Here is a 23,215-nt window from a genome sequence, read left to right as displayed (position 1 = left end):
TACCTACACACCTGACAGCTCAGAGGTAGTTCATCAGCTCTGCTATATAAGCAGATATTCAACCAGGGAATAAAGAGTCAGTCTGCCTTTCCTTCGCCACTCCCAAGTCTATGAACGATTCTCTTGGACCTCCTTCTCTTTCCTTCAATGGAGGAGATGAAGAGAGAAAGTGAACACTTTGTTCCTTCAAAAGACTCCTCTTCTCAGTTGTTGTTGTTGTTGTTGTTTTTAAATATCAGGAGGAGGTGAAAGACAATGGAGTAGTAACCCCAGGTCTGCTGGATAATCCTTCTCAAGCCCTGCAAAGAGATAGCAGATCTCAGTAGCTGTGGTTCCTGGGGCTTAGAATTTGGGGTACATATTCCCAGCTTTGAGTCTTTGATGGTTCTGGGACAACATGAAAAATCTCACTCAGCCCCTGATGTTGCACTGTTATAAGATAAAGAAATTAATTCTCAGAGAAGGGCAGATGTTTCCCCAATATTAAATGAGAGATGAGATTTAAATACCAACATCATACTTCTTCCACTGGTTCTTGATAAACGCAACTTACCTATCCATAACCCAAAAGCTTTTGAGCTAGAAGACTCCAGGAAAATAGGAGGGAATAGGCACATTCTGTAAGCACAGTCAGCAGTCTCTCTCAGTAGCTACGATTATGCACCTTTTACAAATTTATATGATTAATCATAGTGCTGAAGGCTGAGCCTAACTCACTCATCAGTTACAAGCATCTCAGTGTATTATGTTGGTTTAAGAATTATCGACTGTATATATTACCCCACAGATTTTGACTTGTTGAAGACTGAGGTAAATACCAAAGGGTATTAACATACCCAGCTAGTAAATGAGGAAGGGCTTCCCTTGAGAACACTGTTCCACCTACACTGAGACATTCCAATCTATAGCCATGGACAGCTATGATCAAGCCAGCTTCCCGTGCCTTCAGAAAGGTCAAGCTGGAGATCATCTTAACTAAACATTTATTTTTAAGTTAGGCCACGTCTATACAAGCAGAGAGAATATTCCCCCCTTATCTAAAGTATTTGGTTCTTCTCCAGGGAGCAAACCAAGATCATCTGCAGACATGTTTAGAGGTAGGACACTGGGCATTTACTTAAAACTTCAAGTTACTGAATATTTATGTAATCTTTTCTTTTACTGGGGATTAGAAGGTTTGCCTGTATGGAAACACTACTCTGAGAAAGCTGATGTAAGACGGCACTTAGTCAGATGAAGGCATTTTAGAGTCCATTCAAATCAAACGTTACTTCAGCAAACAAGTATTTACTGAGCACCTGCTCTCTGCTGAGCACTGTTATAGTTCATTACTCAGTACAAGTTCTCTGCGAGCCAGATATTTTCTTTCCGTTTTTTTCTAAAGGCACAATGTAGAGATATTCTGTACAGAGAGATTCAATGTAGAGAAATTCTTGACTCCTTGTCCATGCCTGTGATTGCACTGATCCGTGCTGCCTACGATCAAGATCTTTGGTGCTTTCTGGTTAGAAAGACTGCTTTTTCTTTATGGACATAACTCCCTTTGAGTTGGCAACAGCTGGGAAATCTTTGCTCACTTCACTTAATTGAGCTGTCAGCTGAGATCCCAGTCCAGATTTTTTTTAAGAAGGAAGAGAGGGGGCGCCTGGGTGGCTCAGTCGGTTAAGCGTCCGACTTCAGCTCAGGTCACGATCTCACGGTCCGTGAGTTCGAGCCCCGCGTCGGGCTCTGGGCTGATGGCTCAGAGCCTGGAGCCTGCTTCCGATTCTGTGTCTCCCTCTCTCTCTGTCCCTCCCCCATTCATGCTCTGTCTCTCTCTGTCTCAAAAATAAATAAACGTTAAAAAAAAATTTAAAAAAAAGAAGGAAGAGAGGAAGGGAGAAGGAAAGAAGAGAAGAAGGGAGCAAGAGAGGAAGGGAGGCAGACAAGATAAAGTTAATTCTAGCCCCTAAGATTGTAGTCTTCATTCATGGCTTTTTGAAGGGGAATTAACATGCCATTCTCCCAATATTCAATTTTGTGGGGAAGGCATTCCAGGGACATGTTCAAGAATTACTGTTCAAGTGTCATTATTAATTATGTCACCATCGTTCGATGATGCATCCCCCATTTATATGTGTATCTTCTTCCCCTTGATAAGAGGTGATCAGCACATGGTCGAATTAAAGAAAAAAAATAAATGTCTGAAGGCACCCTGAGTGTTTAAATGCCTGCCCACAGGACTTAAATAATCCATGACACCTGGTGAAAGGACACAAGGCCACCAAGAAAAGACTCCACAGAGGGGTGGAGCCATCCAGACACAACGTTATGGGCAGGGATAAGCTGCAGATTCATAACATTTGAAACATGAAGCAGAAACTGTAGAAGTTACTGCACCTAGAAGAGCTTTCTTATGACGTGGAATAATGGAAATTTAACTAAGTTTCTTTTACAAGTCTCTCGGTCTTATTTAATACAAAGAACCAAGCAATCCATTATCTTATTAGAAAAGATCAAAATAACAATGCAGGAAATAGAAGTGAGAAGACAGCAAGAAAGGAGAAATAGAGGTGAGAGGAAGGGAGGGGAGGGAGGAAATGTGGGGAAGAGAGAGAGAGAGAGAGAGAGAGAGAGACTAATTTCTTCCTTTAGAGCTAACCTGGGAGTATAGAGCCATGAAATAAAGCACCTGCCTCTACTTGAAAGATGGCATTGTGTTCGCACTAATGCCCCATATAAGACATCAGTTTTCAGCTAATGCCACTGAGACAGGATGAAGAGCTTCCAATAGTTTGGAAGCAGCATGCAGTCTGCCCAGTTTATTTCAGAAATAAAAAAAAGAAGGAAGTAACACAGCAAAATGTATGTTCCCCCTTGGTCCACTGAAACATCAAACTCCAGGGTGAGATTAATGTAGTATCATTCCCTCAAGCATTTTGTTTTCAAATATGTGCTTGCCGGCTTCAGGAAAACTGATACTTAGGAGAAAATGGAATCGTACATAATCCAAGCAATGGACATTGTTCTGATATCTGTGTCTGGCTTTAAAATATTTCAAGTCCAAAGACAATGGGCTTCAAAGTGACCATTAGAGGGGTACACCCATCTTCCCTCCAGTGGAACACAGGAGAAATGGGAAGGAGAGGCCAGCAGCCTGATTTGGTGGCAAGATAAAGAGAAAGCTGAGTCTGGGTTGAGAGGAAATTGCGCTCCCTTCTGACAGTGGGTCAGAAGTCTGTAGAACTCAGCTCAGATGTAGAACATATAGCGGTAAGGCAGACACTACCGGAAGTGACCTCCAGTGAGTCACAATCTATACACCCACCTCCCATTGAATGTGGGCAGAACCTGTGATTTGCTTCTCGCTGACAGAATATGGCAAAAGGGATTAGATGGCAATTCTCCTGATGATGCGACTTTGTGTGGCAAAGTGTTGGAACGTCACTCCCTGGATTAAGGAAAGATGATGGGATAGTCCCGCCCCCATCATTACATTCATTACATCATGTAAGACTCTCTTTGCAAACTGGATAGAGAGAGTTAACTTATGTTTTTGTTGGGTTTTTTTTCTTGAGGCTTCAATTTTTTTTATTCAAGTTTTACTTGAAGCGATGATAATTACAGCACTTGGGTTTTTTTTTTTTTTTTTAGTTTTTTAATGTTTATGTATTTTTGAAGGAGAGATAGAACACAAGTGGGGGAGGGACAGAGAGAGAGAGGGAGACACAGAATCTGAAGCAGGCTGCAGGCTTTGAACTGTCAGCACAGAGCCCGACACGGGGCTTGAACCCATGAGCTGCGAGATCATGGCCTGAGCTGAAGTCGGATGCTTAACCAAGTGAACCACCCAGGAGCCCCTAACTACAGCATTTGAAGGGGAGGATCTAATTCTACACAAAACGGAAGACTCTAAAATGTACCCATTAAACTGCTAAAAATAAATAAATAAATAAACTGCCATGCTGTCAAAGGTCCTTTGAGAGGGACATAAAACAAAAAACTCAAGTAGTCTCTGGGAGCTAAAAGAAGACCCTGGCTGATGACCAGCCAGGAAACAGGGACCTCAGTCTTAACAACCACCGAATTCTGAATTCTGAATTCTGCCAACAATCGCATGAGCTTGGAAGAGGACCCCAAGCTTCAGGTCAGCCCACCTGACACCTTATCTGGAAACTTATGCGACCCTGAGCAGAGGACCCAGACCCCTGACCCAGGAGTCTGAGATAATGAAGGTGTGTTGTTTTAAGCCACCAAGTTTCTGGTGATTTTTAATGCAGCAATAGAAAACTAATATAATATCAGCAAGGATCCCGCCCAGGGTGCAAAGGGACCCCCAACAACAAGAGTCTGTGGGGTGAGCATCTAAAACCAGAAGCTGATTGATGGTCGGCAGTGGTCTGCCAAAGTACAAGGTCACCGTAGAGGTATCCGACGATGATGGGAGTCTCTGAGGAACTCACAGATCGTGAGAGGAGAGGTGAACAATCTGACAGGTCTAGAGAGCTCAAAGTCCCTGAGAGCCAGGGAGAACTCCCCATTCCCTAACCCAGTGGGGTGTTAGCAAAACAGCTACCCAGAGAGGGAAAGGCCTGATTTATAGCATTTGCCAATTTCTGTGGTGTAGAGACTCTCACCATGACCGAATTCAAGCTACCAACAGTTTAACAGCTTACTCACAATTTTCCTGATCTCTAATAATCAGCTGTTGGGAACCAGTGTCTAACACAGCAGGTCTCCTGTATTTCCTCCACCCTGGAGGGAGAATCAGCCAGCCTGGGGGGAAGTGGGGAGAGCAGAAGCCTGACCTTCAACAATAGGTTCCCAGTCAGTCGGGAGGGGGTGAAGAGATTTAACCCTGAATGGCGAAGGAAGTGTTGATTCATACCAGTTAGACTGGCTCCAAAAGTTGAGACCCAACCTAAGGTAATGTTGAATTGCGCATTATACGAGGGTGAGTAAAGGTCATGGTCTGCCCAGATTGTCAAACACACACTCACACAGGTGCATGCACACACACGCACACACACGTACACACATATTACTAACAAGATAAATTAATCTTCTCTGTAGGTTTAACTATCCAAGACAGAAATAAAAGTTGCAGAGTTACCATTTTCTTTCTTCTTCTTTTTAAAACAATTTCTTAACATTCCCCTCTTTTCTCGAAATGCCTTTATAAGTGAGGGGACTCTTAAATCCCAACATTAGACACATGAATGACTAAATGACTGAGGTCAATCTCATAATGTGTTTCTCTGTTTAGAAGTGCTAGGCCATCTCAGGAAGCCCCCTGCTAAAAGGCAGCTTGTCCGGCTAGGGTGTGCACACGGGTGTACCGCTGTGAGTCATCTCAGGAGACAGAAGCCGGGGGAAAGAACCCTCAGATTTTAAAGGCAGTGAGAATTAAGCGGCTTTGCCTACCTAAATGGAACTGACAGCCAAATGGGAAGAGACAATGGGGCTAAACATGAATACTTGCTTCAGGGTAGAAAGAGGAAAGACACTTTAACCTTGGGTGGAACCAGACCTCCGGGGTCAAGGTGAATCTGTCTGCACTGTTTCCATGGGATTTCCACTCGTAAGTTCTCTGGTGAGTCATCTGAGAGCAGGTTGAGCAGTTGCCATGGGTTACCTTCCTTTTAGAACATGTTCTAAGGGAGCAAAGCCTTGCAATTTTCATCCATGTATATCAAGTTCTGGAAGGATATCACTCTGAGTTCTACATCACACATGGAGACAAGGGCTGTCCGTGGCAACTGTTCTTTGTACACATTATTAGAGCACGTACCAAACCGAATTCTTGCCTCTGTTCATTCCATTCAGGTGAGACTCTGGCAAATCAACACGGCCTAATAGAAGGAGCTCAAAAGTAATGGGTCTCTTTGACATGTTTATATCTTCATAGAACTTTTGGACTATCCTTGCTCTCATCTCCTGACCTTAATTCTCACTTGACCGAGAAAAAAAAAAAAAAAAAGAAGCAATTAGAAGAAAATTTCCACGGGCTTCTACCAAAATATCTACCCACTTTCGCTGCACTCCCAACTCTTCCGTGGGTGACATTTCCATTCTAAGTGTCAGCCCCTGTCTGCTAGATCCCATCCCTCTTGCCTAACCAAAGTTAGGTGTCAGCCCACCAATTCTGCAATTTCCTACACCCTTAATTTTTCGCTGCCTGTTGGATCATGTCTTTCAGGATTCAAACTCTGCCATGATTTGTCCCATCTTAAGAAGAAGAAAAAAAAAAACACCTGTTTTGACCCCACTTTCCCTATCAACGCTCTTCTCTTCACTCCCCCGGCAGCAAAGTGCTTGGTTGGCTGTCTCGTTTCTTTCCTCCATTCTGTTTTGAATCCACTCAATTGGGTTTTTGCCCTCACTCCGCCACTGAGACGGTTCTTGACAAAGGTATCAGCCATTTCCATGTTATTAGACCCAATGGCCAGTTCTCACTGATCACCCCACTTGCCTGTCAGCTCATCATGTGACAAGGTAGGTCACTCACTCCTTAACACAGTTTCTTTATCCTGGTTTCCAAGATGGTACACTCCCAGTGCACCACTGGTCACTCCTTCCTAGTCTTCTTGGTTACTTCTGCCACTTCTCCCTGAAGACTTAGTGTTGAAGAGTCCCAAGCTCAGTCCTTGGCCTCTTTCCTTCTTCATCTGTCCCTACTCCCTTAGGACCTCCCCATGTCCTGTGACTACCTTACCACTTGTACGCTGATGGTTCCCAAATGTAGATCCCCAAAGCAGACCACTCTTCCAAATTCTAGACTCCAACAGTCAACTGCCTCCTGCATATCTTCACTAGGATGTCTGACCTCTCAAATGTAACAGATCCCAAACTGAAGTCCTGCCTGACCTTCTCCCCAAACCTTCTCCACCTACAGCCTCCTCCCTATTTGGAGGTAGAAACTCCATGCTTCTATTCGTTCAGGCCAAAAATCTTGGAGTCATCCTTGACTCTACTTGCCCTGACATCCCCCGTACAGCCAGTCAGAAGATCATGCTGGCTTTACCCTCAGAATATGTCAAGACTCTGATCACTTCTCTCTACCTGCACTGCTTCCAGAACAGCCCAGTCCCTGTTCTTGCTCATCTGAATCACAATAATGGCTTCCTAAACAGTCTCCTGGCATCCATTATTGCCAATTAGAGTCCTTTGCCACACAACGGCCAGAGTAATTAGTCTGAAACATAAGCTCTGCTATTCCTCTGCTTATAGCCGTGTGGTTCTTAGCATTTTCCTGCAAGAGAGTTGCTTCAGGGGAAGTCACAGGGCTGGTTCTTCAGCCTAAGGGAGACTAGCTTTCTCAATTAGAGAGGAAAAGCTCCTTTTACTGGCAAAGTAAGCAGAATTTAGAGCCCCAATTTCTTGGGGCGCCTGGGTGGCTCAGTCGGTTAAGCGTCCGACTTCAGCTCAGGTCATGATCTCACACTCCATGAGTTCAAGCCCCTCATCGGGCTCTGTGCTGACAGCTCAGAGCCTGGAGCCTGCTTCAGATTCTGTGTCTCCCTCTCTCTCTGCCGCTCCCCTGCTCATGCTCTGTCGCTCTGTGTCTCAAAAATAAATAAAAACATTAAAAAAAATTTAGAGCCCCAATTTCTTTGGTTAGATCAGATCCACCTGCATGCTCCCATCCCTGATTTGTCAGGGATTTTCCTCTACCTTCCCAGTCAATGCCAGAACCTCAATATAAGAGGTTGCAAGAGGATTTGAGTTCTGTTTACTATTTCTAGATAGCATATGGACTATGTCACACATGTTTCAATATACAGTGTTTTTCTTGTCATTAATTCTTCCCTAGTTTGTAATTGGGGTTGATATACTTGTTAGAGTTTTTTGAAAGGGTGCTTTTAAATTTGTAAATGCATATATACATTTTGAAAAACAGTCTTCTTGTTAATGCCTGCTTTTTTTTTTTTTTTGCACTGTTGTGAGATAATACGTTATGTATGGGTTTCTTCTTTCTTGAATGTATTAAGATTTAATTTGTGATCTAATGCATGAACATTGTTTATAACTGTTTCCTGTGTGTTTAAAAAGCAAATGCTTTTAGAACTGGTAATACATTAATTCGGCTTCGCAAATACCCTCTAGCCTTCCATATTCTGTGTTGACTTGATCTATCAACTTCTGATGAAGGTATACATGTTAAGGTTTATACTTATAAACCTGTAAAAACAAAACAAAGCAAAAGGGAGAGAAAACCCTGTAGTGGCTCGCATCTCCCACAGAGAGAAACTATGTCCTTACGTGGCTGCAAAGCCCCCACCGCCCCTTTGCCTGTCCTTCCCCTCGTGTCTGGCTGTTCATGTTATTTGTGCCAGAAGCCTCCTTGTGGCTCCCCAGACATGGCCTTTGCTCTATTTTCTCTACTTTGAAAGTTCTTTTTCAGGATCCACTTGGCTAATTCCCTCACTTCCTTCGAATCTTTGCTCAGATCTCACCTCTTTGATGAGAGCTTCCCTGTCACCTTATTTTTTCTTTTTTTTTTCTTTTTGAGAGAGAGAAAGTACAAGCAAGGGAGGGGCAGAGAGAGAGAGAGAGAGAGAGAGAGAGAGAGAGAGACAGAGTATCTGAAGCCGGCTCCGTGCTGATGGTAGCCAGCCCTATGTGGGCTCGAACTCACAAACCATGAGAATGGTCAGGACCTGAGCTGAAGTCTGAACCTTACTGACTGAGCCACCCAGGCACCGCCCCCCTCCACCACCATCACCCTATTTAATGGACAATTGTGCCCCACCCCCAGTTACCAGTTTCAACTCCCCTCACCCTGCTCAATTTTTTTTCCCATCACATTTATATCACTCTCTAACATACTATGTGACTTCTTATTTTGTTTATTCTTTGATGTCTATCTTCCCTGACTCTTAATTAAGTCTGACTCTTAATTAAGTCTGACTCTTAATTTTGGCCCAGGTCATGATCTCACAGTTCATGAGATTAAGCCCTGCGTCGGGCGTATTCCTACAACCGTGCCTGGCACATAGTAAACCTTTGCCAACATTTGACGAATGAACGACCTATCCTTAGACTGAGGCTGCCATTTTGATCATCTTTTTGGGGAATGTTCATTGCATTCTAAGACTTTTCTCAACTCTCTGTTGGGAAAAAGAAATATCTACATTAACAATAGCTCTTGTTATGAGATAAGATCACAGTGCATCTATTTTTTCACTATTTGATTTACAAGGGTAATTTAGTTAATATAAAAGTATGCTATTATTTCTCAAAAGAATACCCCCATGGTCAGTGTCTCTTCATTATTTTTGGCTCGCTCTCCTCATTCCCTCATTGAGAATCCCCAGGAAAATGTGTGTACATATATTTTCCTTCAATTTCAAAGAGTCCAAGGAACCCCCAACACTTCTTCATGAATCTCTGGGTATTCATGGACTTCAGTGAGAGGCTTCATGCACACACACTCTCACAAAGGCATGTACATACACTTGAAATTGAATTTACATGGCCTTTCTGGATTTAATCTTGTTTCAAACCTTTTTTTTTTTTTTGAACGAGTATTTTGTTTTTAACTTTCCCCTACATCTTACCAAGTCAGTTTGGTTTTGTCGTTCTTGTTGTTGTTTGGTTACGATTGTTTCTGTTTATTGAAATAACTTTATTTTTTATATTTTTTTAATGTTTATTTATTCTTGAGAGAGAGAGAGACCGACAGAGTGCAAGTGGGGAGAGACGGAGAGAGTGGGAGACACAGAATCCAAAGCAGGCTCCAGGCTCTGAGCTGTCAGCACAGAGCCCAACACGGGGCTCGAACTCACAAACTGCAAGATCATGACCTGAGCCGAAGTCAGAGGCTTAATCGACTGAGCCACCCAGGCGCCCCTACTGAAATAACTTTAAAGTGTTTCAGTTTCACAAAAAGCTTGTAAGTATAGGACAGCCATATGAAAATCCTGCTGGAAATCTATCACGTGTGAATTTTTACTTCAAAGTAAATGGAATGCAAAATGAAGATGTGAAAATAATTCCTGGGTCCATAAATATTTTTTAAGCTTATTTATTTATTTTGAGAGAAAGAGAGCATGGGGAAGGGGCAAAGAGAGAGAATCCCAAGCAGACCCCACACTACCAGCTGGAGGCCTGATGTGGGGCTTGAACCTATGAACCATGAGATCATGACCTAAGCTGAAGTCAGATGCTTAACCAACTGAGCCACCCAGGCACCCCCTGGGTCTGTAAATATTTAATAGGCTTTTGGGCCTATGGTTGTCAAGTGGCAAATTTATAATACACTGTATTTAAAAATAAAATACACAGATTTCATGGACTTCTCTGAGTGAAAAGTTACTCAGTTTACTAATTGTATTCCTTATACTCACAATCGTGTATATCTTATTAATTAGTATATTCTTTTTTTAGCTTTTTTAATGTTTATTCGTTTTTGAGAGAGAGATGGGGGAAGCGTGTGCGTGCAAGCAGGGAAGGGCAGAGAGAAAGGGAGAGAGAGAATCCCAAGCAGGATCCATTCTGTCATCACAGAGCCCAACACGGGGCTTGATGTCACAAACTATGAGATCCTGACCTGAGCCGAAATCCAGAGTCGGGTGCTCAACCAAGTGAAGCACCCAGGTGTCCCAGTATATTCTTAATTTTAATTGTAAAAAGCAATTCTGGCTATAGCCTCTGAGCAATTGTTTACTACAAAAAATTTTAAAGTCTTTGTAGGGGCCATGTCATTGGCCGCTCTGTCCTGCAGACAAGTGGTTTTGCAACCCCTGGAATGTATGAGAATCTCCTGTGCCACTTTACAATTATGGAGCTTTCCTGGTTCAAGGACAGTCCTATTGAATCAGAATCCCCCAGGTGGAGCCCAGGCATGTAAGTTTCAAAAACTTCCAAGGAGATTTTTTTAAGACAAGCCCTGCATAAGCAGTGGGAAGCCATGTTTTTTCTTTTCCTTTTTTTTTTTTTTTTTTTTTTTTTTAGGTTTTATTTTGGATTAATATTTGATTTATACAAAAGTTATTAAGTTAGTATACAGTTCCCATATACCTCTCACCCAAGTTCCCCTAATCTTAACAGTTTCCATATCCATGGAACATTTGTCCAAACTAGGAAATTAACATTGATTCATTAAACTACAGACTTCGTTCCAATTTCACGCGCTTTTTTCCACTCATGTCCTTTTTCTGTCCCAAGGCCCAATCCAGGGTGCCACACCATATTTAATTATTGCGTCCCCTAGTCTCCTCTAATCTGTGAAAGTTTCTTAGTCTTTCTTGTTTTTTATGACTTTGACACTTTCAAGGAGCACTGGTCAGGTATTTTGCAGAACGTACCCTCCCTCAATTTTGGCTTGCCTGATATTTTCTCACGATTTGGGGAAGAATTCTTCAGAGGTGACATTCCCCATTCATCACATCATATCAGGGGACATGATGTCAAAATTGCTTATCACTAGTGATGTGTCAAGCCTACTCACATGGTTAAGGGGCTGTCTGTCAGGGTTCTCCATGAAGCAGGGACAATTTTTCCCCTTTTCTAATAAACTGTCATGTTCCTGAAATAACTTTAGAGTATTCCCGTTTCACAAGAAGCTGGCAAGTCATGACAATTCATTAGAAGAGAGTTGCTAAGTCTAGCCTGCACGGAAGGAGAGGTGGATTACGCTCCAGCCCCCGAGACGGAAGCAGCATCTACATATATTATCTGGAATCCTTCTTTAAGAAAGATCTGCCTCTTCTCCCTTATTTATTTACTCAATCAGTTATTTATATTAGGATGGAGCCAAGTTTTGTTTTGTTTTGTTTTTCAGGTCATATGCAATTCTAATGTTTTTTATTTCTCAAATTGTTTCACCTCTGGCCATTTCAAGCTCTTTCAAGTTGGCTCCTATGTCCTTTGGACATGCTTCATCTTTTTTTAACAAATGCATTTCCTTTCATTGTGGCACCACAAGTGCCCCAGGCTCACCTTGGATTTTCCCTGACCCAGGACTGAAATCAGACATTTCTCCAAGGAGACTTGGCTCTTTTTGTTGGAAAATGACATCTGGAATCCAAACTCTAGGTGCTGGGTATGCTTGCTGTTATATGACAGTTTTACTGCTTCAGGTCCTAAGGACAGAGCAGGGAGATCTATACATGTATACACACATGCCTGTAATTATTTCTTTATCTATCGATCTGTCTAAATAGTAAATTAAATGTGAGTTTGAACCGATGTTTCCAATTCCAGGCCTGCACCACAGGGCTTATTCCTGCCTTCTCCACTTGCTTATGTGTCACTTCTATCCCTGACAGTGGGAAACCTGGATCCCATTGTCTATAGTTTATTTACATGTCCACTCAGCCCTTGTGTGTTTGTGGAGTTTCAGAATTGCTAACCCATAATCCTGTGAGAAATGAATTTACCAGCCAGAGTACAGTGTTTATGTATAGTCCTTTTGTTTTTAGCCTTATAATATCTAGTAAAAACGTTATTTTCCAAAGTTACTTAAGTCAGCTCCTTTTTTACCCCATCAGTTTATTTTTCAATAATATTCTTGCCTCATGACTTAAGTCACATATGGTCAGTACAGAAAATAAGAGCAAGCAAAAAAAAAAAAAAGAAAAAACAACTCATCCCGGTACCATGACTCAGCAATAACAGAGAAGCACTACCGACATTTTGATATAGTGTGTGTGCATTTATGTGCCTTTGTGTTATTTTTACTAATACTGGGATTATTCCTCATGTTCTGCTGTATGATTTTTTTTTTCACCTAACGCTATGGATCCTTAAGGAACTATAGGTTTGTAAACAGAGGCATCTCCTGATGAGATGCATATTTGGAAAGACCATCCTGGAGCCCTAAAGAGAATGCAATGGAGGTGAAGGGAAGGAGGGAGATACCGAAATCAGAAATACTCCTGGGCAGATAGAATTATCTAGACTGACAGGGGTGCCTGGGTAGCTCAGTCGGTTAAGCAACTGACTTCATGATCTCACTGTTTGCGAGTTCAAGCCCCGCACCAGGCTCTGTGCTGAAAGCTCAGAGCCTGGAGCCTGCTTCACATTCTGTGTCTCCCTCTCTCTCTCTCTCTCTCTCTCTCTCCGCCCCTCCCTTGCTTGTGTGCTCTTTCTCTCTCTCTCTTTCTCTCACTCAAAAATGAATAAACATTTAAAAATTAAAAAAAAAGAATTACCTAGACTGAGAGATTAATATTATTATTATGTGACATATTTAAAAGAATAACAAGTGGAATAGATGAGGGTAAATGAATTTGAGAGGCATTTCAAGATAGAATTGACAAGATTTTGGTGGATGCTTGGCTACTGGAGTGAGCTAGAGGAGGAGGTGAAGAACTCTGACATTTTAAGACAAGTGGATCCATCAACAGTGATAACATTAACCCACATCCATATAGAACACAAAGCAAAGGTTGGGTTTTACAGAGAAGATGATTGTCTGATTTTTGTACATGTTGAGTTTAAGGTGCTTCGTTCTTTCAGCTGGAGCAGTTCAAGGTCAATTGCATGTTTGTGTCTGGTTGTCAGATAAGAGGATCGACCAAGAGGCAGAACTTGTAGAAAAAATTGATAGACTCCCTGCCAAGAGATTGGGTAAAATCACTCCAGGAGATCTTTAAAGCTAAAGAAAGGCGCAAAAAATACAATTGGAAATTTAGATACCACTTAAGATTCGGGCAGGGGAGGAACAATCAGTAAAAGGGGACAAAGAAGGGGGAAATGGGCCAAGAGCTAAGAAGAGAAGCAAAAGCATGTAGTGTCTAAAAAGTAAAAAGTGGAGAAAGTTCAGAAAATGACCAAGCACATCAGTGCTCCCGTCACAGAGATGAGGAGGCTTCCAAGGACTGAAAGAGGTGAGGACATTGAGGTAACACATGTCAACTCTCTTTCCAAGAATGTGAAAGTGAAAAAAAACAGAAACAGTGTAGTCTCTTAAGGAGAAGTTAGAGTCTGTGAGAGGCATTGTTTTCTCTCTTTCTCTCCTTATTTAGAATTGGAGAGACTGACAGGCCCAGGGGTTGGAGGTGAGAGGTCTCAGATAGGTCTGACTGGGCAAGTTGGGTCTCCTGCCATTTCAGTTACCTTTCTAGCCCAAAGGCTTCGTGAGGAATTATTGCAAAATAAGAAGAGTGGAAATTCGTAGTATGGGTTAGGTGAGGGCAGAGAATATTGTGAGCCTTCACGTGTTACACACAGATCATTTAAATAATCATTATCTGAAATGATGTTTGAGAGAGCTGTTTAAACATTGAAAGCAAAGTTAAAAATTCTGGCATTACATGAAGTAGACCATAATAACACAACTTTGTGCTTTTTATCCAGTATATGGTTTTTTAACTCAGTCAATCTATAATGCTCAAGTGGTTCAAGAACAATAATACAATGTGTTTCCTGAGAGTTTCAGATATCTAGTGACCTTGAGTATGCATAAAACTCCAGTTAACTGCATAATACTGTGAGAAACATCTAAGCTTCAAAAGAAAATTCTCCATTTCATTCTTCATGTAAAAGTAAATGTTTGGGGCTCCTCTAAACAAACAAGTTCAACATATATTTATGCTAGATTTTATAGAAGAATGTATTGAAAACATAAACAACACTGAACTGAAATAGGAACTGTTTATTTATCGAATGGCTCTTTTTGAAAAGTAATGATAGTGTGAGTCACAGAAGTTAACTGCTTCCTTTTGTAATACGACCTGGAATTTCTTTTGATGTGAGCAAAGATACAATTATTTACAAGTAAAATAAAAAGAATTTTTTAAATTTTTGTTAATGTTTATTTCCTTTTTAGAGAGATTACATGAGCAAGGGAGGGACGGAGAGAGAGGGAGATGGAGAATCCCAAGCAGGCTTTGACCTGTCAGCACAGAACCCAACCTGACATGGGGCTCAAACTCATGAACCGTGAGACCGCGACCTCTCAGCCCTGGGACACTCAACCGAGTGAGCATCCAGGAGCCCCCCAAAAATTTTTTTTAATTTTTAAAATTAAGATCAAGGCACTGATTTAAGTCAAACTTTGAATACAGATAGAATTCTATTCTATATTCTGTACTTACAATATGTCTACACTATATTATGCTCTATACTTATTACAATGTAAGTATGTTCTGCAGAAGAGCCTTTACGATGAGGAATGAGAAATAGACAGTGACCGACAGCACAGGCTCTGGATGCGAACTTCCCAGGCTCAAGTACAATCTTTGTTACTAACCAGCTGGAACTCTGGGGTGAGTAACTTAATATCCCCATCCTAAAAAAAAAATGGGCGAATAATAGACCTTACTGCTTAGGCTTTTTGCAAGGATTGAAGAACTTAATATAAGAAAAATATTTAAAAGAGTGCCTAATACACGTAAAGACTCAAGAAATGTTAGTTGTTCATATTATTTGCACCAGCCTCTCCATATTTGACCTTCAAGGGTTTAAATTTCTTAGTCAAACATGATATGGATTGAACCGCTGCTCAAAAAGTCACCCAGCTGGGGGCAGATCTAGGTTTTAAGCGGCCTGCAAATTGTATAATTTGGGAGGCCCTCTAAGAAACAGAGCAGAGAACTATGAAGAAGGCGTGTGGAATCCAGGCATTTGAGGAGCCCGATGCTCCCCTCCTTCCCCCTCCGCCCTCCACTGTTATGTAGGTATAGGGTGCTGCTGTCACTTGGAAACTCTCTTGGTACCCTTGCTGTAAAATACCACAAATGAAAGGATGCTTCCACAAACCAGCCACAGCGTAGTCCTGACTCCGCTGAGAGGTTCTTGGATCCCCTAGGACCCAAGGCTGAGAGAGTCACCGAATGTTTGAAGTTGGACGAGCCCAACTCGATGTTTTTGTTATTAACGCATGCTTTACGTGCAGGCGCAGAGGCCGGCTCTGTAACCACTGGGTCCTGTGATCTAGCAGGAGCTGATGAGAGCAGTGAGGCTGCCAGAAAGCAGGGCCCCAAGCGGCTGCCTGCAGTGTGTGTGTGTGTGTGTGTGTGTGTGTGTGTGTTTAGAGCTAGAGTTCTCAGACTGTGCCCTGGGAGGTCTCATGTTACCCAACGCCTGGGTGAAGTTAGCCATTACTTATTTCAAAAGAACAGAGCTGAGGAAGGAAAAGGGAGAGGATAAGAGTAAGAGAAAGAAAGCGAAAGATGTTTCCTGTCTGTCCTCTTGAAAGGCAGTGAGGCATTTTCTCTAATGGCTTCATTCTGACAGCAATGTGGAGTCTCTTATGGACTCCAGCAGCAGGCAGTGAATGGAGAGCCAGCCCGCTGGAGAGCAGGAGCATACGAAGCCATACAACCAGGGAGAGAGTTTTCGTTTTCTTTCTTCAGTTCTTCTTGCAAACCGTCCAAAACTCCTGCAGTTGTCATTATTTATTTACGCTAAGTAATCACGAATATACTAATAGAATTTTCTTTCCCTTTGTTGGGTGGGGAGGGGCAGGAAGGGGCTGTATGGAAGAAGAAAAAGAGGAAGGTTGGAATTATCTTTATAGCTCAACTGTAAAACCCCCTGTCACGTGAAGGAGGCAGTATAGCTTAGTGGTCAACGTGGCCTGACTCCGTCACCTTTTCACCGCATTCTGGATGATGGGTTCACCTTTCTTAAGCTTAGTTTCCCTATACGTGAAATAGGGAGGAAGATGATGTCTACCCGTGGGAATGCTGGGAAGACTAGAAGAGACAGCCAGACAAGCTCCTAGTAAGGCACCAACACCTACTAAGTACTCTAAAAGGCAGCTATTATTGGGGTTCCTGGGTGGCTTAGTCAGGTAAGCACCTGACTTCAGCTCAGGTCATGATCTCACAGTGAGTTCAAGCCTCACGTCAGGCTCTGTGTTGACAGCTCAGAACCTGGAGCCTGCTTCAGATTCTGTGTCTACATTTGTCTCTGCCCCTGCCCTGCTCATGCTCTATCTCTGTCTCCCTCTCTCTCTAAAAAATAAATATTTTAAAAAAAATTTTAAAGGTAGCTCATTATTATGATGACCATTATGCATGCCTTGACATTTTCATAATCCAATGTGTCAATTGCTTCACTGATCAATGGAAATATGGAAAGTAACAAGTACTAAACTCTTTTTTTCCATTTGTCAATGATGACTTATTTCTCAAATTGTAGACTTGTTCTTTTAATTTTTCAAGTCAAAAGTCACCAACTGAAGGCCCCCAGTTTGAACATTTCTATAGAATGCTGGCTAATGCTGACATTTCTTTAAGAAATACTGCCTTAGATAAAAACACAATGTTTGGAAACTTGCCACTAACATCTCATTAAAGCAGTACTATATGCTTTAGTTTCAGCCTTCCTGAGATCTCTTCTTGGAAGGACACCCGGACCTGTTGCAAGAGCAGAAAATGTGGTCCTTGGCCCTGGGGAATTTATAATTTAATAGAGAAACTGGCTGTACACAGAATCACATAAATAAATATAACAGAAGCACATAAGCAAACATTTATACAGAGCTGAGCACAGCTGCATAGGTTTACACAGGTGCTAAAAAATATATCAGGGAAAGAAAAATTAAGAAACCAGTGGTTATTACAGTGCTTGGCAGCTAGAATACAGAGCAATGTAAGTTTTGCAATTGCACAGATCTACACAGGCATGGTCTTCCTGTTTGCTAAATGGTACATTGAGACTAAGGAAGCTCAGAGATTAGTGAAGAAAGAAATAATTGCAAATTATGGGAAGAGCAGGTAAAATAGATGAGAAATGAGTGGGGTTGAATTGTTCTTGTTGTTGGCAATTGTTTGTGACTAACATTTGAACACTTCCATTGTGCCAGGAAGGGGACTTTACGTGAATCATCTCATGTAATTCTCGCAGCCACCCCAAAATACTGTGTCACTGCTCACATTTTACAGACAAGAAAATTGAAGCCCAGAGACATTAAGGGACCTGACCAAACTGTGTGTCTAAGCATCAGCAAGTGCCTACCGTGGAATTTGAACCTGGGTCTGTAGGATTCCAAACCTGCCCTCTTCAGCTACTACTCTACTTCCTTGCTGGCACAAACTGAAAAGATAAGAGAGGTAGAGGGAATCATTTTAAAAACAGACAGTGGAATGACTGTTTACTAAACCCCTTAATGCCTCAGATGCCGATCATGATGGGACCAAACTGTGCAGAAGAGGTCAAAGAGATGTGCACAGGCTAAAGGAGCCTTGGATGAGGGGAAGCCAATCAGCAAGGAAGGTCACCAATCGCACACATCCGTCTGCCTCCGAAGCATTACTGACAAACTCTTCCTTTATTACCAAGCAAGTTGCTCTTACCTGCAAACCTCCACTCCCTGACAAACACTGCTTTATCACAATACCACACAGTAGAAAGCTGACCACCCCAAATATGCATGTAGATAGCCAGACAGAGTATTGGCTATCCACTTGGTGACTTGGCCTGTTGGTAACTAAACTGGAAAGGTGTCTACTGTCCTAATAACTTCTCTACCGGGCAACTTTCTCTCACTGAGTTCCCTGGATAACAGAGGGAATCTTGAGGAAGGATGGACCTGGACTTAAGTCCAGGCCCAAACAACTCCTGGCTTTGTAGCCTTGGAGAAGCTTCGCGGGTACTCTGGGCACCATCTCTAACATACACATAATAATTCTATCCTAGGGTTATGGAGAATATTAGCTGAGGTGATACCTATGAAATACTTCGTACAATGCCTGGCCCATAAAAATGCTCAAACACATTAGCTGTTGTTTTTAAAGATACTATGAGACAGGTAATGTACTCGATAAGCTCTTCAAAGTGGTCAGAGGCATCCTTTCTCTTTGGTCCTGAAATCAACAATGTTACTCTCAGGTTGGAGCTAGAAAACTCTGCCATTTAGCGTCAGGGTAACATCAAGCACATTTTTGCGTGGGTGGCCCCCCTTCTTCATGCAGGATAAAGATCGAGTTAAGCACAGTACTTTGGGACCCCAGAAGTCAAGGCCTATAGCTGCAGTGGTCCGGGAGTGGGGAGGGGGCCACCACTGCTAAACGGAGCATTTCCTCTCATGCTATCTGTTTCCCTCTGGCTTCCTGTGCTGCTCACGCAGATACAACCACAAGCCGGGTTTGCAGTGCAGTTTAATGATGTTCCCGTTGCATAAGGTTTTGTTTGGGTGCAGTTCGGTCAAAATGAGGTGGGGGCAGGGGGGAGTGCAATCTGTTGCAGCTGTTCATCATTACCCAGATAAGCTTCAGAAGCCTCCCAATTAACCTTCGTGTGTAATAAAGCCAATCAGCACATAAAAACAAGAATTTCTCATTTACTGAAATGATATTTGGCTTGTAATTGCTGTCTGAGAATGTTGAACCAAGTAGAAAACATTAAGAAAATTGCACTCCTCCCTACAAATTTAAGCTTAGTGATTATTAAAGAGAAAAAAAAAAAAAGACTAAGAATGTCATTTGGTAGCATAAGCTGTTTTGTCCTGATTTCAAGGTAAGAATAGAAATATAGAGTATGCCTTTGGATGTGAGACTAAGACATACTTGCAACTTAAAACCTAAAATAAATGTATGGATCATATAAATACTGTAATCAGTCCTTGTGGCTTAAAAATCTAAATAACAGAAATTAATATTAAGGGTGAGAAGACTAAAATATTAATTTTGTGTCCAGTAGGCCCTCAAATGTTTATTAGAATGATTTGAGTTTAACTGCATTGAATTATTATATTGACTTGAATTAGGACAATTATGACACACTGTCACTATACTTAAGTCTCCAATCTAGGGGCGCCTGGGTGGCTCAGTCGGTTAAGCGGCCGACTTCGGCTCAGGTCATGATCTCACGGTCCATGGGTTCGAGCCCCGCGTCGGGCTCTGTGCTGAAAGCTCGGAGCCTGGAGCCTGTTTCAGATTCTGTGTCTCCCTCTCTCTGACCCTCCCCCGTTCATGCTCTGTCTCTCTCTGTCTCAAAAATAAATAAATGTTAAAAAAAAAAATTAAAAAAAAAAGTCTCCAATCTATCTAAAGAATTAAAATATAAATGCATTAAATTTTAAATAACACCACCAATGAATAACAATACGTAGCTACAATTTTTTTTTTAAATAGTAGTAGACACACAGGAAGTTGCAGGAAGTTGCAAACATGTACATAGAGTCCCATGGACCCTTTTCCCAACTTCCATGATACCGTCTTATATGCGTGTAGTACAAATATCATAACCAAGGAATTGACACTGGAACCATACTAATACCTAGACTACAGACTTTGTTCAGTTTTCATCAGTTTTTACCGGTCACCCAACTGTGTGCTTGTGTGTGCATATAGTTCTATGCAATTTAATCCCCTGTATAGCTTTTTGTAACCACCACCACAATCAAGATACAGAACCATCCCGCCATCACAAAGGGACCCCTTAAAGATATCCCTTTGTAATGACATCCAGTCCTATCCCTGGCCTCTGGCCCAATTCACCTGTTCTCAATTTCTATTGTTTTCTCATTTCAAGAAAATGTTATAGAAGTAGAATCATATAGTATGTCATCTTTTGAGATTGGCTTTTTTCACTAAGCATAACGCCCTTGCGATCCATCCAAGTCGCTGCATGTGTAAATAGTTTATTCTTTTCTATTGCTGAGTAGTAGTCCATAGTATGGACATACCTGAATGTATTTAACTATTTAATCTATTTAATTCTCCCATCAAAGGGCATTTGGATTGTTTCCAATGTGGGGCTTTTATCATTAAAATCACTATTTACATTTATATACAGGTTTTTTGTTTTTGGTTTTTTGGGTTTTTTTTTTTTTTTTTTTTTTTTTTTGGTCAACCTATGTGTCCACTTCTCTGGGGTAAATGCCCAGGAGGATAAGTACTGGGCTGTATGGTAGCTGTATCATTAGCTTTGTAAGAAATCATCATAGAGCCCAGCACCTGTATCATATTCCCACCAGCTCTGTATGAGAGATCCAAATGCTCCCCAGAATTTAGTCTTACTACTGTTTTTTATTACAGCCATTCTGGCAAATGCATAGTGATATCTCACTGTGTTTTTTTTTTTGTTTTTTTTTTTTTTGCTTTTCCTCAACACACAGCTACAATTTAAGAGATGTTACAAGACAGTTGATTGCCAAATTGTATGGACAAATTTTCTCTTCTATTTTGGTAGTTCTCAGTTTTAACTTTATATTAGAATCAGTGGGGAAGCTTTAAAACCACCCAAAGCCCAGGCCACACCTCAGGCCAATTAAATTCAAATCTCTCAGGATAGACCCAGGCATTATTGCTTATTTGTTAACATTACCCAGATAATTCTAATACACAGCCAAGGTCAAGAACCAGTGTGGAATCTGATTTCTACAGATGACAAGAATCTAATCATACTAAAAGCCCTTCTCTGACTCCCTATAACCTGTACCGTAGATAAGACTCGAGTCCATTGACACGTCCTCCAAATCTTGCTCCCTGCCCATTCTTCCAGTCTCATCAACCTCAACTTCAGCCTCACATTTTATGCTCTAGCAGTAACGAATTCTTTGTAGCCTACCACATGTATTACATTTCATGCAAAATCCCTGAGAATGTGCTTTTTTATCAAATACTCCAAGCGATCCCGATGCACAATCACGTTGAAAAGACACTACGCTGAGGCACCCGGGTGGCTCAGTCAGTTAAGCGACATACTCTTGATTATGGCACAGGTCATGATCTCACGGTGAGTGGGATCAAGCCCTGCATGGGGCTCCATGCTGACAGCAAGGAGCCTGCTTGAGATTCTCTCCCTCCCTCCCTCACTCAAAATAAATAAATTTTTAGAAAACAACCAAATAAAAGACAATATACTTCCACTAATTGCAAAGCGCTTTATTTGTTTGTCCATTCCTCTAGCCTTCATTTATTCATTCAGCCAACCAATATTAATTGAGAACTTAGTATGTGCCAGGCACTAGAGAGAATAGCTTTTGGTGCAGAGGTGGAAGGTGCGAGCAGACGGGCTAAAGTGTGACATGTGGGTAGGTGGGTGGGTGGGTGAGCACGGGACACCCCACCCAGCTATAGAGATGCTGATAAATGCAGCTCAGGACTTGCAGGATGAGGAGGAATTAGCCAGGCAGAGAGGCAAAGGAAACGATAAGAGTTTCACTAAAAGAGAAAACAGCATGTTTAAAGACCGACATCAAATGATATGGCTTGTTCAGAAAATGTAAAAACCTTTGGTATGGCTAGTGCGGGAAGAGAAAGGAGGAAAGGTAAACATCGGATACGGTCGAATGTTTTGAGTATCTTATCTTAATGTTACAAATAAAGTGGAATCAATAAATAAGAATCAATGACTCTGAATGGGTCGAGTCATTTCTCTTAAGCAAACAGTAAATTCTAATTGCAGCCTGAAGGGCTTTTGAAGATTTGGTTGGAAAGAGCCCTCACCCCATTAAACTCTATTAACAACCTTTCTATTCCGCTTCTGACCCTGCCCAGGAGTGGTTGACCTCAACTTCAGGGTCAAGAGATTTGCTTCTGACACTTATTGCAGATGCTAACTTTCATGAGAACGAAGTACTCTCTCTTAATCCAAGTGTTCATCTTGGAGGGAGGAAATGCTCCCTACATGACAGTAACACTTCACTTTTCAACTACATGTCAGCTGTGTTGCTGAGTGTCCACAGCAGATGTCATCGTGCTCCTGGAGTCAGCGGCTCCCAGAAGCTGTTCTCCCAGCAGTGTGTACGTGTGTTTGGGGGGGGGGGGGGGGTGGGCACAGGGGAAGGTGGGGATTAAAACAGGGGATCCAAACTGAAGGACGTCCTAAACCTGCCATGGCACTCCACCAGAGCCAAAAGGAGGTGGATTCTGCACTTGGGCTGCTGAAAAAGTTACCAAGCGAAAGTGGAGGGGGAGAAAAATTCAGTAAAATTTCATTTTCACAGATTTAAAAAAAAAAAAGAAGAAAGAAAAAGGCAGGTCTCATTTCACAGGGGAGCTTTTCTGTTCCAGAAGAGGTTTTAAGTTCACTTAGGGATATTTTAGTTTTATTCATGTTTTGGCAAAATGTATGAGCCACAGATCATTTCCTGAAAATAGGACAGTCACACAGTCACTGCCAACACTGGAGTCAATTTCACTTTATCAAGCAAAACGGTTTAGGCTCACAATTTGAAATACAAATTCTCCCAGATGCCATGGAGAGACTTTTCTCCTTCCTCTGGATCTCCGAGCACAATAAAACTACGGGGTCCTCTCTTGGAAGCAGCTCTTGCGAGAAGAGACCCTGGCCTGGAGGTCACCGCACTCCAACCGTATGAATCAGGACTTGT

At 41.9% G+C, this 23,215-nt stretch overlaps 1 protein-coding gene across 11 annotated transcripts in view; it reads right to left on the bottom strand.

Moving 5' to 3' along the window:
- Window positions 1–23,215, bottom strand: part of RFPL4B (ret finger protein like 4B) — an 82,480-nt gene that overhangs the window by 36,559 nt on the left and 22,706 nt on the right. For 7 of the 11 annotated variants that reach the window (XM_086707627.1, XM_086707631.1, XM_086707629.1 and 4 more), the window contains exon 2: window positions 12–299. The exons of 2 other annotated variants lie outside the window; for them this stretch is intronic. The gene's annotated coding sequence lies outside the window, so the exon portion shown is untranslated. Of the gene's footprint in view, window positions 1–11; window positions 300–5,770; window positions 5,933–23,215 lie in introns of all 11 variants that reach the window. 2 more of the 11 variants (XM_086707633.1, XM_086707634.1) reach the window with 1 other exon arrangement.

Source organism: Puma concolor, chromosome B2 (genome assembly GCF_028749965.1).
Source record: "Puma concolor isolate L17-30 chromosome B2, mPumCon1.1.hap2, whole genome shotgun sequence".
Classification (NCBI taxonomy): domain Eukaryota; kingdom Metazoa; phylum Chordata; class Mammalia; order Carnivora; family Felidae; genus Puma; species Puma concolor.
Note: the sequence above shows the minus strand (reverse complement) of the source record. Positions and strands in the feature narration are given on the sequence as shown.